The sequence below is a fragment of the Kogia breviceps genome, chromosome 4 (genome assembly GCF_026419965.1).
Source record: "Kogia breviceps isolate mKogBre1 chromosome 4, mKogBre1 haplotype 1, whole genome shotgun sequence".
Taxonomy (NCBI): domain Eukaryota; kingdom Metazoa; phylum Chordata; class Mammalia; order Artiodactyla; family Physeteridae; genus Kogia; species Kogia breviceps.
This window is the reverse complement of record NC_081313.1, coordinates 170,893,063-170,905,154: the sequence shown is the minus strand read 5'-3', so window position 1 is coordinate 170,905,154 and position 12,092 is coordinate 170,893,063. Positions and strand designations below refer to the sequence as shown.

At 53.9% G+C, this 12,092-nt stretch overlaps 1 protein-coding gene across 2 annotated transcripts in view; it reads left to right on the top strand.

Moving 5' to 3' along the window:
- Positions 1–12,092, top strand: part of ELL (elongation factor for RNA polymerase II) — an 81,827-nt gene that overhangs the window by 1,226 nt on the left and 68,509 nt on the right. The window lies entirely within an intron of this gene.

The following is a 12,092-nucleotide window of genomic DNA, read 5'->3' as shown; positions in this document are numbered from 1 at the left end:
ACCTGGCCCCGGGGGTTGGGGAGAGGCTTCTTTGTACCTTTTTTCAGGCCTGACTTTGGGGCACATCTGGGGCCGTGGTCAGAAACTGCTTCTTCCCATTTCTGTTTGTGTCATGGCGCCCTCCTCCTGTATTGGGACAGAAGTTGTAGGTGCCCAGTGGTCAGGTCCTGAGGGGAAGTGGTTTGGGAGCCCTTTTCTTCCTTTCCTGGAAAGTGGGGGCTTCATAGTAAGTGGCTATAGGGGGAGGGGTCTGGCGTCAGGTTCAGGGAGGCCCTGCCGTGTGCGTGTGTGTGCTCGTGTGTACTGGGGATGGGGGGGCCTCGGGCGGGTGAGGAGAGAGACTAACTAGGAAGGAATGTGGCTTTCTTCCTGCCCTGGACTTGTTCGGCACCATTAGCTAAGCTGGGAATTTCTTCCCCTGTTTTGTTCCCAGTGTCGACCCTCCGCACTCTTCTTCCCACTTTTTTGGACAGTTTCCTTCCTGTCCTTGTGTCTCAGTTTCCCCTTCATAGAACCGGGATTTTATCTTTCTGGAAGAGTGAGTTCTCACCTTGTCAAAAGGGATTGCCCAAGGTGAGGCTGGGGTGCCACTGCAGGTGAGGAGGAGGGGGCACGGTGGCCACCTTGAACCTCCCTTCCTTGTGGAATTTCAGCCGGGAGTCTTTTTCCCTGGGCAATTCTGACTTGTTCCCCTGGAAGGCAGGATTTCCTAGAAACAGCTGGGGGAGAGCTTATGCGTCATGTAAATAAGGTGAGCTTGGTACCTGGTCACTGTGAGTTCCGAGCCCCGCCTTCCCTGCCATGCTGCCCTCCCTTGATCTAGTCGTCTGGAAGGCCCGCCTGTGCATCCACCTCATGCTGTCACGCTGCTATTTTTAATTTAGGGTGTTGGTTACATCCCCTAAGCTGGATCTTCCTCCTGTGAGGGAGAAGGTATAACTGTAGACTCAAGTTCGTCTCACGGAGAGCCCAGCTGTGTATGTCTGTGTTGATCAGCCGGAAGGGGCTCCCTCGAAGAACTTCTCCTTCCCAAGCTACTCATGTTAACTTGGCTGGCTGGGCTAAATTTTGGGGGTGACTCAAACTTCCATTTTTCTCAGAGGCTGACTTGTGATTTACGTTACTTGGCAGTTTTGTATTTAATCTTATCCAGTGGGCATTGCAGTGGACTGAAGTAAAATCAGGGCAGCTTGGGCACACTCAGTGTTCTTGGGTGGTGGGCATGCGGAAGGCGACTTGAAGAACTTGTTTGTGTGACTAGTGAAGTGTATTGGTTATTAACAAAACCTCATGTGTTTGACTGTGAGTAGCGTCTAGAGTTTTCTCTTCTCTAGCGCTGTGGTTATATGGTTTGCCAGTGGCAACTTGTGGGGAGGGTTTTTACTTTTGCTTTTTACAGTTGCCCCTTGAACCACACAGGTTTGAACTGCCCGGGTCCACTTGTATGTGGATTTTTTTTCACTAAACACACACTACAGTACTAGGGGACCCACGGTTGGTTGAATCTGCAGATTCAGCACTCAGGATATGGAGGGCTGACTGTAAAGTTTATAAGGGATTTTTGACTGCTCAGGGATTGGTGCCCCTGACCTCCGTGTTGTTCAAGGGGCAACTGTAATTGCAAAGAGGTTGTTACAGACTCAGATGTGGCAGGGTCCTGGAGAGGAGCATCCTTCAAAACTTTCTCTGTGACTCCTGGGAGCCTAGCTGTTGGAGTAGCTGGAGAAGTCCCAGACAGCTTCCCTCTGCAGAGAGGTCTGGAGTCTGAGCTGCCTTTGTACAGACCTAGTGACCAGCCTGGAACATGGTGGAAGGTAAAGATGTAGTCATATGTGCAGCTGCCACCGTCCGGACTTGGGCTTCATGCAGTCTTGAGTGCATACCAAGGCACTCCCATGGATCTCCCTTTTCACTGTGATGGGTTACTTCCGGAAGAGAAGAGAGGGGAAGCGTAAACACAACTCATCTTTCCAAGACAGCATCATGCGCCTGTTCAGAGAAGTGTCCCTGAAAGTGATTCTACGGAAGTGACCTTCCCTGGGGCACCTCCCTCGACCACCTGAGTATTTCATCGTCAGATTTGGTGGGCTCTGTTGCTGAGTGATCCTCCCCTCTCCCAGATTAAAAGGTCTTTACCTTTTTTTTTTTTTGCGGTACGCGGGCCTGTCACTGTTTGTGGCCTCCCCCGCCGCGGAGCACAGGCTCTGGACGCGCAGGCTCTGGACGCGCAGGCTCAGCGGCCATGGACGGGCCCAGCCGCTCCATGGCATGTGGGATCTTCCTGGATCGGGGCACGAACCCGTGTCCTCTGCATCGGCAGGCGGACTCTCAACCACTGTGCCACCAGGGAAGCCCCCAGATTAAAAGATCTTTGATGAAGTGTAGCATATTGTTGTTCAGGAAAAATTGAGGGCCCAGGGAGGGGCCCAAGCAACCTGGGAATTGGAGCCTATCTGGGTTTGAATCTCTGAATTTCGTCTCTACCTGCATGAGGCTTTGGGTCAGTGCCTGACCCCTCCCAGTCCAGATCCTCCTCCTCAGAGCTATGAGGATCCCAGTGGCTGCTCTGGATTCTTCTTCTCTTTAGAATTATGAGTGTCCCAGTATCTGAGCCCTCTCAGCTCCTAATCCTTCCTCTCTCAGGGCTGTAGGTCACAGTGCCCAACCCTCTCTGAGCTCTGGATTCTTCTCTCAGGGCTCTGAGGGTCCCAGTACCCGACCCCTCCCAGCTCCAGATCCTTCTCTCCGGACTCTGAGGGTCCCGGGCCCTGCCCTCCCTGAGCTCTGGCTCCTCCTCTCATGGCTGTTGGGATTCCTTTGGCACATGTGCGGCCCTCAGTGCAGCCCTGACCCCTCTCAGGTTCTCAGCACTTAGTGTCGGTACCCAGGGCTGGTTCCCATCTGGAGGTTTGAGCAGAGACTATGGGAGAGCCTGGGCTCCTACATTTTCCCAAATCTGATTGAGCGCCTGGTCTGTACAGGGACACTGCTCTGTGTCCAGGGGCTGGACATTTATAAGTGACCAAATGGGTTCCCAGTCTAGAGGCAGGAGACAGATGATGAACAGGGTGGCACGGAAATCAGCATGAAGAGCTTGTCAGCAGTCATTGTCAGGAAGGAAATAAAATGGGGCGATGTGAAAGGGCGCTGCCTAGGAGATGCCGGAGCTGAGGTCTGCTGGGCGAGGGGTCCCCTGGGGGGAAGGGGTGAGTTCCAGGCATGGCACATGCATAGGCCTTGAGACATGAGGGGCTGAGGAGGGTGTTTGGGCAGGGGGCAAGGCCCAGGTAAAGACGTGTAGGCAGCTGCAGGGCTGTGTCCTGGGATGGGCTTAGGAAGAGGAGGTCTGCAACAAATACTCTGTGACTGTTCTGGACCCACACTAGGGGCTGCTTGCTAAGGGGCTAGCTGCGGGTGTCAGCCTGGCCACCGATGGCAGGAGGAGCCTTAGTTTAGCCTCTAGTCCCCTCCCACTGTGAGGCCCCAGGAGGTGGGTTCGTCTCTCCTTCTTGGGGGGCTGCCCCACTCGGCCCTCACTAGGTCGCTTCTTGCCAGCCCTGTCTGTTTTTCATATGAACTATCTATATTTTTAAAATTTTTTTGGCTGCGTTGGGTCTTCGTTGCTGCACAAAGGCTTTCTCTAGTTGCGGCGAGCAGGGCCTACTCTTCATTGCGGTGTGTGGGCTTCTCATTGCGGTGGCTTCTCTTGTTGCGGGGCACGGTCTCTAGAGCGCAGGCTCAGTAGTTGTGGCTCATGGGCTCTAGAGTGCAGGCTCAGTAGTTGTGGTGCACGGGCTTAGTTGCTCCGCGGCATGTGGGATCTTCCTGGACCACGGCTCGAACCTGTGTCCCCTGCACTGGCAGGCGGATTCTTAACTACTGTGCCACCAGGGGAGTCCCCAAGCTGTCTTCAGGAATAGCTAAATTCGCTGCCCCTCCTGGCCTCTGGCCAGGCCCCTGTAAGCCCTTTGTCCAGGCACGTGTCATCTTCTTGACAGTTTTGGCAGGAAGGCTAGCTTATTGTTCTCACTGTTCATTGGGGGCAGTTGAGGCTCTGAGGGGCAGTGTTGCCTGCCTGAGGTCACGCTGACTGTCCTCACTGGCCCAGGCTGCCTCTCCAGTTGGGTGGGAGTTTGAGCCACAGCTATGAAAGGGAGTCCCACTGTGGTCTCGACTCCTCATGACATGCCAGCATCCCAGGGTCCTGAGAACATTGGTGACATGAGTGGCCATGCAAATTCTTGAAGTTGCCGGCTTTGACTGTACCGTGCCCTCTCCCCTGAGAAAGCCTGCAGGTGACAACCAGTGCCTGTGGATTGTGCCCGGCATGCCAGCGCTGGCCTGAGCTGTACGTGTTACTTCATCTTGTCCCTTGGCTGTCAGCCCTGTGGTGGGGAGCGGTTCTCATTTCTCAGGTGAGGAAACAGGTAAAGACTCTGGGAGGCCGAGTCACCAGAAGGAGTCTTCCAGCTGGGATGGGGCTGAGAACCGGGCATCTGGCTAGAATGCAGTGTGTGTGGCCTTGAGCTTTGCCTCCTCTGAAGGGTGGTGGTCAAGTGAACTGGGCTGGCCCATTGGTGTCAGAAGCATGACATAGGGGTTCGATTTGCCTGTGTGTTTCAAGGTGGGCACTCAATAGGTCTGGGTGGGGTGAGTCCCTCCCAGAGGTGCATGTCTCATAGGTACTGAGGGAAGGCGAGCAACCTGGGGTGTGGAGTGAGTGCTGGTCATTTCTGCAGATGGCCTATGAGGCTGTGTGAGGGGCCAAGCCCCGCATCTGCCACTGTGACCCTTGACTAGCTTCCGGCAGCCATTCACCATGGTGACTGTGTGTAAACAGCCGGTGGCTCTCGGAAACCCACCCTCTGTTGACTCATCGGCAAGGCCAGAGTTCATCACCCTTGAAGTAGTTTTGACATCACACCCGGATTGTGACATCTCTGGAGAGTCCTTGAAAAACAAGACTGTTTCTCTTGTTCCGTGCATCTCTTGTCCCGGAGCAGACCCTCGTTTTGGGAAATCTGCTTCTTCATGGCAACAGCCCTGCTCAATGTGCCTGGCTGGAAATCCATCCTGTGCCTTTGGGTTTTGCCTCCCCTGGATCCTTCACTTGTAGGACCTTGCTCCCTTGCTCTCTGCCTTTATGACTTTCTCCTTGGTCTGTGACTCGCATGGCCTGGAGTTGTCTGAGATCTCATCTCTAGCGATACGTGGCCACTCTGCAGTCACCCAGAGACCACAGGGATGCTTTCTAGAACAATCCCTGCAAACAACCTTTGACCTGCAGTGCAGTAAGTGACACAGACAGCCACCATGTGCAGTTTTATCACTTTGCTTTTTAGTAAAGAAGCTGGTGTCCAAGTAAACCATTCAGGGGGAGACCTCCTGTTCCCACACTAAGTGGTTGCATTGGAGTCTGATGCTAATTATATCCTCCTAGCTGGGTCCCTCCCTGGCCACGTTGAGATGCGGCTCCTGGCTGAGTCACCAGGTCAAAGGGGTGCGTTGGTGACTCGCCACAACCCCTCCAGAGGGGAGGGGGCCTCGCATGTCTGTGAAGTTTGTGGGGTCATCAAACTCCTGTTTAAAAGCGACACACGTCAAAAGTTTCTCTTTTTACCACAAAAGCTGTAGAGTTCAGTGAAGAACACTAGCAATTCCCTGTTCCATGGGCTGTTGTTGGCACCTCAGCGCCTTCCTCTGTCTTGCATCCAGAGGAAGTGGACATCACAGTGGCGTCCTCATATAATCTTAGGTCTCGATTCCTTTTTATTGCAGTGCTAAGCTTTGTTTTTTAGTGGCTTTAGTCCTAGTCTGCCGTCCGGTACTGAGGGCTGTGCAGAGATGCTGAATTGCAGTGAGAGGCACCCCTGGTGTACCTGTGCATTTGTGAGTGGAACTGGAGGTTGCAGGTGCTGAACAGTACAACTATTGTATGTTGAAATCGAGGCCCAGGAGGGATATGGTCTGGTTTGTGGTGTTGGATGCTCAGGGAGGTCAGGCCTAGAGGTGGGGAGGCTGGGGGTGGAGACTTTGATGACCTGAGCTGGGGTCCACTGGGGTCGGGCAAGGGGACAGATGTAGAAGTATTTGGGCTGCCACCTGTACCTGGTTGGGGGAGGTGGACATTTCTAACCTTTCCTGATTCTGGCCATAGGGCGGAAGTGTCTTTGCACACTTGGCTTATTGTCATGCCTGAGCTGGGTTTGTGAGAGTCAGGTTATGCAGGGCTTGATGAGACGCTAATGGTCACCTCTGGAGTGACTCTTGGCTGGAGGAAAGGCGACTGGCTGATCAGAGAGCTGCTGCAGGTCTGTGGTGGGTGAACAACATCAGCATCATCGTCATTGATGTGGGGCGAGGTGGAAGACGTGCGTATGCAGCTGTAGTGATGCTGCTTCAGGGCCCATGTCTTTCTGGGTTGCTGCCTTTGTCTCAGGGTGTGGATGTCATGAGTTTCTTGCCAGTGTCCTAACCAGTGCAATTTGAAGGTGGTTTACAACGGATGTGGTGGCTGTGGAAGCCAGCAGCCTTTCTTTTTCTGGTTCTTGGATTGTGTTCGTTGCTTAGGGGCAGTTGGATAGCAGGTTTCCTTTACTGTGCTGGCATTGACCAGTTTCTGGACAGTGGGTGTTCTGGACACTGGGGGAGCCAAGGCTGGGCCTGGACGTAGGGACTGCACCCTGAGACAACATTTGGGTGTCCGTGTCACCCCAAGTCAGCCTCACGGGCAGGCGAGCAGGTGGGCTACGCCGTCCAAGTGCAGATAACATTGGGTCGAGGGCCGAAGACTTGCTTAGCACTTCCCAGGGTTCCCAGGCACAGTCCATAACAGGAGGTCCTGGAGAAGTTCAGCCTGCCTTGGACTGCTGTGCTTTCAAGAAATTAAGGAGCCACCGATGATCAAGGGCTGTGGTTAATGCTCCACATCACTGCTCCATCATTGGTGTTCTCCTGGTAGACCGTCAGAAAGGGAGACTGAGGCTTGGCACAGGACACCTTTCCCGAGTACGTGCCCTTCCACCTACCCTGGTTCCTAACCCAGGCCTACTGGGAGGGTGTCAGCTCCTCACTGTTTGCCTTGCTGCCCCTGTGTCTGTCTTAGATACTAAGGGAGGGTGTCCTAACAAGGGAGTGCCTCCCTCAAAGGATGCTACACCTTGGGGTCAGGTAGCCTGGCTCCAGCCAGGTCCTGCTGACAGCCTGGGGGCCCTGGGCTGCTGGCTCCCTCCCAAGCCTCAATTTCCTGGGTTGAAGCAACACCTGCAGTTGTAGTGGCCTCCCAGGTCAGATGGGCGAAACGTATGGATGCTGACCACTCCTACCCTCGTGTGTGTGTGTGTGTGTGTGTGTGTGTGTGTGTGTGTGCGCGCACATGCGCGCGTACTCTACAAATGATCTGAGAAAGTGAAGCCCTTCACAATTTAAAATATCCACTTCTTTGCCCTATTGTCAAGGATTTTTTTGTAAAGTAAAGAATGGCTGGATTAAATGGATTTCCCCAGTCTTTTTTAGCCACTTTCCTGCCTGGAAGTCCACCGCACTGTGTCGGAGGGAGCTGGGCCCTCTCATGCATCCCCCTTCTTGATCCCTAGAGCGGCCTCAGTGGGCAGTGCTGGTGGAGCAGGCAGTGAGCAGAGGCCAGATGGAGCTGAGGAGGGACAGGAGGTCGTGGCCGGGTTTTTGGAGACGTGTCCGGCTGGGCCTGGGGATGACTGCTGAGCCTGCTGGGTTGGTGGCCGCTGCTGGCAAAGTGTGAGGAATCAGCCCCAGAGCCCAGGGTGTGGTGGCTCCATCTTTGCCTTCAGGTTGTGCTCAAGCTTGTGAGTGTTGGGGAGTCACACAAGGGCAGTCTCGAGGGGCCAAACCCCCTCTCCATTCGAGAATGCTGTTCCCTAGGTATGTGAAGAGGGGTTCCTGGCCCTTCCATCATCCAGCTTGGCTGAGTGTGGCCCTGGCAAAGGTGTGCAAAAGCCAAGTAACAAGGGGCCACCCTGTCCGCCCCTGCCCTTTCCTGGGCACCTCGGCTTCTTTTTGGACAGGAGTGGCAGGACACGGGCGTGAGAGGCCTGGGGAGTCCCTGGCCTACCTCTCTCCCCATCTGGATGTGTGCCTGTGGCCTTTGTGTCCTGTTTATTAGACTGAATGACTTGGTCTCACCCTGCAGTCCCCACATCCCTATGGGGGAGGCTAGCCGAGGGCATGGTGATGATGGCTGCCAGGGGGAGAAGTGCAGCCGCGATGGGGAGGGAGGTGCCCTCGGGAAGCAGGACAAGTGAAACCATCCGGGAAAGGCCTAGAATGTCAGCGTGAGATCTGAGAGAGCGGCTGAAGGAGGGAAGTTGGAAGGGAGGCTGGGAGGGTGGAGCAGCCAGAGGAAGTTGGGGGTAAGGGGTACCTGAGCCAGAAGTTTGGGCTAATTTCGTCATCCAGGGAAGCCCTGAGTGAGTAGCTGTGGCTCCTCTGCTTTGTGTGGGTGTAGACGGCTGCAGCCCCTTCCTGGGGGCTCCCTGTTGAAGGCTCGACCCCATGGCTGATTTCACTCTATGCATGAACGGTTTCCCTTGGGGGCTTCCCCTGTGACAGGCAGGCCTCGGGGCAGGGTTGTGGTCAGGGAGGCCTTGGGAGTGCTAAGACCAGTCAACCCCAGTCTTTACCTGGGATCTCTCAGAGCCTTTTTACACATTTTTTTTTTTTTTTTTTTTTTGGTGGTACGCGGGCCTCTCACTGTTGTGGCCCCTCCCGTTGCGGAGCACAGGCTCCGGACGCGCAGGCGCAGCGGCCATGGCTCACGGGCCCAGCCGCTCCGCAGCATGTGGGATCTTCCCGGACCGGGGCACGAACCCGTGTTGCCTGCATTGGCAGGCGGATTCTCAACCACTGCGCCACCAGGGAAGCCCTCTCAGAGCCTTTAAAAAAAAATTTTTTTATTAGTGTTATGTTTTATCTTTTTTATTTTTTTTAAGAGTGAAACCATATATAGCTGAGACCACTCCTATTTATTTATATCTGTGTTGGGTCTTCATTGCTGTGCACGGGCTTTCTCTAGTTGCGTGGAGTGGGGGTTACTCTTCGTTGTGGTGCATGGGCTTCTCATTGCAGTGTCTTCTCTTGTTGAGGAGCATGGGCTCCAGGCACGTGGGCTTCAGTAGTTGTGGCACGTGGGCTCAGTAGTTGTGGTTTGCGGGCTCTAGAGCACAGGCTCAGTAGTTGTGGCCCATGAGCTTAGTTGCTCCGCGGCACGTGGGATCTTCCCAAACCAGGGCTCAAACTTGTATCCCCTGCATTGGCAGACGGATTCTTAACCGCTGCACCACCAGGGAAGCCCTGTTATTTTTTATCTTTAATTATAAAATTCACATAACATACATTTGCCATCTTAACCATTGTTAAGTGCATAGTTCAGTGGCATCAAGTACATTCACATTGCTGTGCAGGCATCATCACCGTCCATCTCCAGAACTCGTTCATCTTCCCAAACTGAACCTCTGTCCCCATTAAACACTAACTGCCCGTTCCCCTCCCCCAGCCTCTGGCAACCGCAGTTCTGTTTTCCGTTTCTATGAATTTGATGGCTCTAGGGACCTCTTAAAAGTGGAATCATACAGTATTTGTCCTTTTGTGACTGGCTTATTTCACTTAGCATAATGACCTCAAGGTTTGTCCATGGTGTTTTCTTCCTTTTTAGGGCTGAATAATTTTCCATCGTTTTGATCTACCACTTTTTGCTTATCCATTCATCGGTCAGTGGACATTTGGGTTGTTTCCACCTCTTGGCTGCTGTGAATGATGCTGCTGTGAATATAGGTGAACAGTTATCTGAGTCCCAGCTTGCAATTCTTTTGGATATACACCCAGAAGTGGGATTGCTGGATCATATTCTATGTTTAACTTCTTTTTTTTTAAAAAAAAAATTTTATTTATTTAAATAAATAAGTGGGTCTTCGTTACTGTGCACAGGCTTTCTCTAGTTGCGGCCAGCTGGGGCTACTGTTCATTGCAGCGTGCGGGCTTCTCATTGCAGTGGATTCTCTTGTTGTGGAGCACGTGCTCTAGGTGCACGGGCTTCAGTAGTTGTGGTGCCAGGGCTTAGTAGTTGTGGCGCACGGGCTTAGTTGCTCTGTGGCATGTGGGATCTTCCCGGACCAGGGCTCGAACCCATGTCCCCTGCATGGGCAGGCGGATTCTGAACCACTGCGCCACCAGGGAAGTCCTGTGTTTAACTTCTTGAGGAACTTCCATACTGTTTTCCATAGCGGCTGCACCATTTTGCATTCCCACCAACAGTGCACAAGGGTTCCAGTTTCTCGACATCCTCACCAACACTTGTTATTTTCTCCTTTTTTGATAGTAACCATCCTGATGGGTGAGAGGCGGTCTTGGAGCCTTTAAAATGTACTAAGATGCTAGTGACTCTCTGGTGAGAGTTAAGGTCTGAAGGGCCTCTGGCGCTTGTTGGACCATTGATAGGCTCAGGAGTTCCCTGTGAAGGTGACAGAGAACCTGACCCCAGCAGCACAGAGGCATGTTGGCACCCACACTTGAGGTGGGCTTGGGCTGGCTTCAGGTCCTGCCTGAGGGAAGATTTTGAGAGGGTCACCTGGGAGCAGATGACAGGAAGGGCAGGGAGAGCAGGTGTGGCCCCACCCTGAATGAGAAGCTGTGGTCAAGTGGAGATAACAGTGACAAGAGAAGGATAACAGTAATGAGTTGAGGTAGCAGTGACGGTGTAGGAGCCTGGGCCCAGTCAGGACCCGGGTCTCTAAGTTGGGAGAGTTAGTACGTACCTTGGGTGGTCTGGAGAACCTGTGTCGGGGGAGGCAAGCAGTGGGGGCTGAGGGCCAGGGAAGGGTGGGAGTATGTGTGACATGGGGTCAGCTCAGGTAGCTCAGCTCTCTGCCACCCTCACCACTTCCTGCCCTTCCAAAGGCAAGGCTTCTGTGCTCCCCACTCCTCCTAAAACCAGAGGCCCTGAGGTCATGTGACAGGGAGGGGCTGGGCTCCTCCTTGCGGGCACCTGAGACTGCTGGGCCCTACTCTGGTCATGAGCTCTGATGGGGCAGAATCTACTTGACTTTTGTGAGTTTAGCAGTTTGAGTCCCATGTTGAATCACAAGGGGACTGTTTCGGAAAATGGGCTTTCTTCCAGGTGGGAAATGGCCTGGAGACCCCAAGGGTCAGGCACTGCCCTTTGTGGGGGCACTGGGCAGGTAGGTGCAGGCTGAGCCTCAGCCTTCAGGACCTCCAGTACCGTTGACCCCCCCTCCTGCCCTTGACCCCCCCCCCGCCCCCCGGGAACATTGGAATTGATGCTAGACCTGTTTAAACATCCTCAGGGCCTGTGTGAAGGTGCATGAGGGGGAGGAGGAGCAGTGTTTCTTTCTGGACCCTGTGGGCAGATGCAGCCCACTTGCCCTGGGGGGGGGGGTACTCTAGCAAGTGGGCTCCCTGTCCATTCCTGCTTCTGTCTCCCCTCCTCTCGCATGGTGTGTGTATGCATGCGCATGCACAGCGCGCACCCTGGCCCCCATGCCTTTGGTTCCCTCCATCCAGGTGAGGCTGATCTGAGAGGGCCCGGGGGCCCTGGTTGGGGTGACCACCCTGTTATGCTACCCTGGGCTCAGGGTGACCTTGCCTTCTCTTACTACCCTGAAGAGAGTAAGTGGGCCGGGAGCTTCCTTTTTCCTTTTAAAGTTTTATTTATTTATGTATTTATGTATTTATTTAGGCTGCACCAGGTCTTAGTTGCGGCATGCAGGATCTTTTTTTTTTTTTTTTTTGCTGTGTTGGGTCATCGTTACTGTGTGCGGGCTTTCTCCAGTTGTGGTGAGCGGGGGCTATTCTTCGTTGAGGTGCGCAGGCTTCTCATTACAGTGGCTTCTCTTGTTGCGGACACGGGCTCTAGGTGCGCAGGCTTCAGTAGTTGTGGCACACGGGCTCAGTAGTTGTGGCACATGGGCTCTAGAGTGAAGGCTCAGTAGTTGTGGCGCACGGGCTTAGTAGCTCCGTGGCATGTGGGATCTTCCCGGACCAGGACTCAAACCTGTGTCTCCTGCATTGGCAGGCAGATCCTTGACCACTGTGCCACCAGG